At 41.9% G+C, this 4,747-nt stretch overlaps 1 long non-coding RNA gene across 1 annotated transcript; it reads left to right on the forward strand.

Moving 5' to 3' along the window:
* Positions 1-1,067: 1,067 nt before the first annotated feature.
* LOC145876365 (uncharacterized) lies at positions 1,068-4,516 on the forward strand. The gene is made up of 3 exons (XR_014391516.1): positions 1,068-1,243; positions 1,453-1,499; positions 2,017-4,516. It is a non-coding gene; the product is annotated as an uncharacterized LOC145876365 (long non-coding RNA).
* Positions 4,517-4,747: the final 231 nt, after the last annotated feature.

Raw genomic sequence — 4,747 nt, forward strand, 5'->3', positions numbered from 1 at the left:
CTGGTGCACTTCACAAAATAGATGGCATCATGAGGAAGGAAAATTACGTGGATATATTGAAGCAACATCTCAAGACATCAGTCAGGAAGTTAAAGCTTGGTCACAAATGGGTCTTCCAAATGGAAAATGACCCCTACGATACTTCCAAAGTTGTGGCAAAATGGCTTAAGGACAACAAAGTCAAGGTATTGGAGTGGCCATCACAAAGCCCTGACCTCAATCATATAGAAAATTTGTGGGCAGAACTGAAAAAGCGTGTGCGAGCAAGAGGCCTACAAACCTGACTCAGTTACACCAGCTCTGTCAGGAGGAATGGGCCAAAATTCACCCAACTTATTGTGGGAAGCTTGTGGAAGGCTACCCGAAACGTTTAACCCAATTTAAACAATTTAAAGGCAATGCTACCAAATACTAATTGAGTGTATGTAAACTTCTGACCCACTGGGAATGTGATGAAAGAAATAAAAGCTGAAATTAATCATTTTCTCTACTATTATTCTGACATTTCACATTCTTAAAATAAAGTGGTGATCCTAACTGACCTAAGACAGGGGACTTTTACTAGGATTAAATGTCAGGAATTGTAAAAATGGAGTTTAAATGTATTTGGCTAAGGTGTATGTAAACTTCTGACTTCAACTGTATGTATTAAAATACCCTCAAATAAAAGGTGACATTATATACTGTCACCTCATATGAAACATTTGATCTGAAATCCAAAATGTTGGAGTTTAGAGCCACATTTAAAATGTTATCTTCACTGTCAAAATAGATATGGTGTGGACTGTATACTCAATACAATGTAAATCTGATACCTCACTGTCTGTCTTCTGACTGATACTGCTTTTAAACTGGTCTGGGCAGTCTACTCAAATATTTGTACTATAAATGTTTCTATCTGCAGGCAATACTTTGATCATTTGTCATTTTTAATGATGATACATTAATTTACGAATAGATATGGCCGGTTTCAGGACACTGATATCTGAAAAATGTTGAAAAATTATACTGCCACTATTTTCACCACCAAAGCATAGCAGTGTGATTTTAATATGATTTGACTCTGCAGGCTGTCAGGCTGTCTAGTCACAGAGGAAGGCTGTGCTTCTCTGGTCTCAGCTCTGAGGTCAAACCCCTCACACCTGAGAGAGCTGGACCTGAGCTACAATCACCCAGGAGACTCAGGAGTCAGACTGCTCTCTGCTGGACTGGAGGATCCACACTGCAGACTGGAGAAACTCAAGTATGTAGAGGGTTTATGTCAATGTTCATATCAGACATGTTTGACCTTTCAGGCTGGTTAAGACAAACATTCTGACCACCACTTGGACAAAGTTATATGGTGACTGTGTGTGTGTGTGTGTGTGTGTGTGTGTGTGTGTGTGTGTGTGTGTGTGTGTGTGTTCAGGTGTATCCCTCAATGACTGTCTGTTTTTCTGCTTACCGCTACAGTGTGGAACATGGTGGAGAGAGCACAATGAAACCTGGACTTAGAAAATGTGAGTGTTGACTGCTGTGAAGAAAATGACTTAATAAGTCTTAATTCAAGTTAAGTCAAAGACCACCATCATTACTGACTTGGTCATATTAAATATGAACTGTAGTTCTACAGAAGCAAAAATCAGGGACACCAAAGTTTACAAGGAGTTGCTTTGACTGTGTGTGTGTGTGTGTGTGTGTGTGTGTGTGTGTGTGTGTGTGTGTGTGTGTGTGTGTGTGTGTGTGTGTGTGTGTGTATATGTGTGTGTGTGTGGCGAGTTCGTGTTACATTAGAAGTGTGTGTTTGTGTTCATGATGCATACAGGTGTGTGTGTGTGTGTGTGTAATTAATGTGAATAAGTGTGTTTTATATTACCAGACAGTATAACATATGATCATTCAACAAGTCTCAAGTTACCTTAACTTCTCCTTTTGATACCTAGAAACATCTACATTAAATGAATTAGTGAAAAGTGAGTTAACATTCTAATGTGAATGATGATGATTTCTAATATTGTGTCTGGTTTCATCCATCAGATGTCTGTGATCTCACACTGGACCTAAACACAGTAAACAGACGCCTCTCTCTGTCTGAGGAGAACAGAAAGGTGACATGTAGGAGAGAGGAGCAGCCGTATCCTGATCACCCAGAGAGATTTGAGTACTGGGGACAGGTGCTGTGTAGAGAGGGTCTGACTGGGCGCTGTTACTGGGAGGTAGAGTGGAGTGGGATAATGGGGGCTGGTATAGGAGTGACATATAAAGGAATCAGCAGGAGAGGAAGGGGTGATGACTGTTGTCTTGGATCCAATGACAAGTCCTGGAGTCTGTTCTGCTATGACAACAGTTACTCTGCCTGTCACAATAATAACTCCACTACCATAGACGTCCTCTCCTCCAGCTGGTATAATAATAACTCCACTACCATAGACGTCCCCTCCTCCAGATCCCACAGAGTAGGAGTGTATCTGGACTGGTCAGCCGGCACTCTGTCCTTCTATAGAGCCTCCTCTGACACACTGACCCACCTGATCACATTCACCTCCACATTCACTGAGCCCCTCTATCCAGGGTTTTGGGTTTATTCTGTTGGCTCTTCAGTGTCCCTGAAATAATAACTGGACACACACACACACACACACACACACACACACACACACACACACACTGGACACACACACACACTGAACACACACACACACTGAACACACACTGAACACACACACACACACACACTCTGGACACACACACTGGACACACACTGAACACACACTGAACACACACACACTGGACACACACACACTGGACACACACACACTGAACACACGCAAACTGGACACACTCAGAACACACACACACTGAAACACACACACACACACTCACTGGGCAAACACACTGGACACACACACACTCTGGAAAAACACACACACTGACACACACACACACTGACACACACATACACTGGAAACACACACACTGGACACACACTCACTGGAAACACACACACGCTTGACACACACATGCTTGACAAACACACTGGATACACACACACAAACACACAAACACTGACACACATAAACACTGACACACAATGGACAAACACACACACACACACACACACACACACACACACTGAACACACACACACACACACTGGACACTCACAAACACTGGACACACACACACTAAACACTCACACGTGACAGGCTTGTAATATTTTCTGATCTTTTACCACTTTGCATTTATTATGATATATTTTACTGTTTGTGTTTGTACCACAGGAGGTTGGTGGGACCTTATTTAGGGAGGACAGGCTTGTAATGGCTGGAGTGGAATAAGTGGAATGGTATCAAACACGTGGTTTCCATGTGTTCCATTTCATTCACTCTGTTCCAGACATTATTATGAGCCGTCCTCCCCTCAGCAGCCTCCTCTGGTATGTACTGTCCTGTATGTGAGAGAGATCCAACAAGGAATTACAATGTATGTATTACTTTTAATACCTGCAAATGGCAAATAAACTACTGGAACTCCTTATGAATGTCTGCAGCCGACAAGAGGTGAAAATAATACCGGAATATTCTGCAAAATGTTGATGAAGACGTCACTCAATCCACCCAAAACAACATGCAGTCTTTCCACAAGACTCCCATGAAGTTATAGTGTGACGTTATGAGTCGACGTTAAAGTAACATTCTCACAACATACTGCACTTGTTTTATCCTGTTTTAGATGTATCCTCTGTTTAAACATTTAAACTCTAACAATAACACTGTTAAAATACCAATGTGATCATTTCTTGTCTTTTATGTTGGAAAAACAAATTGTATAATTATATGTGGACATACGCTCCATAGTTGTACAAGTATACATGGTTATATTGTACTTTTCATAATAAAACATACTTGAAACAAGAAACAGCATGTTAATAGTGGAAACAATTTCGTTATTGATTTTTACGTTGCTTCTCCCTGTCTCATGTTGACGTTTGTCATGAATCTTGACCTGGAGGCAGAACTGTGCGATTTCCTCTAGATATGTCAGCTGCAAAGTCAGAATTGGCTGTGGAAAATAATGTTGTTTTATGGTCTTAATTTAAGGGAAGGATTAGCAGTGTGGTTAGGGTTGAGGTTAGGATTAAAATCTGATTGTATTACTTTGTGCCTGTGCCAGCTAGTAACCACTTTGCTGAACTGCCTCCAGGGCAAGATTCATGACAATAAATGCCAACCTGCCTCCAGGGCAAGATTCATGACAATAAATGCCAACCTGCCTCCAGGGCAAGATTCATGACAATAAATGCCAACCTACCTCCAGGGCAAGTCTTACCTGTGGCTCAGTTTGTAGAGCATGGTGTGTGCAATGCCAGGGTTGTGGGTTCGATTCCCACGGGGGGCCAGAACTATTTTTTTTTTTTTAAATGTATGAAATGTATACATTCACGACTGTAAGTCGCTCTGGATAAGAGCGTCTGCTAAATGACTAAAATGTAAATGTAAAATGTAATTCATGACAATAAATGCCAACCTGCCTCCCAGTCGTCCCCTCCTTATCTTTACAAGGCTGCAGAACATGAAAGCTAGTGATGTGGGGGTTCTCTCATAACCCTCAGTCCCCAGGTGGGTAGATGGCAGGTTGAATAAAGAGAAGCTAGTGATGTGGGGGTTCTCTCATAACCCTCAGTCCCCAGGTGGGTAGATGGCAGGTTGAATAAAGAGAAGCTAGTGATGTGGGGGTTCTCTCATAACCCTCAGTCCCCAGGTGGGTA

This window comes from Salmo salar, unplaced genomic scaffold, assembly GCF_965601325.2.
Source record: "Salmo salar unplaced genomic scaffold, fSalSal1 ptg000578l, whole genome shotgun sequence".
NCBI classification, from domain to species: domain Eukaryota; kingdom Metazoa; phylum Chordata; class Actinopteri; order Salmoniformes; family Salmonidae; genus Salmo; species Salmo salar.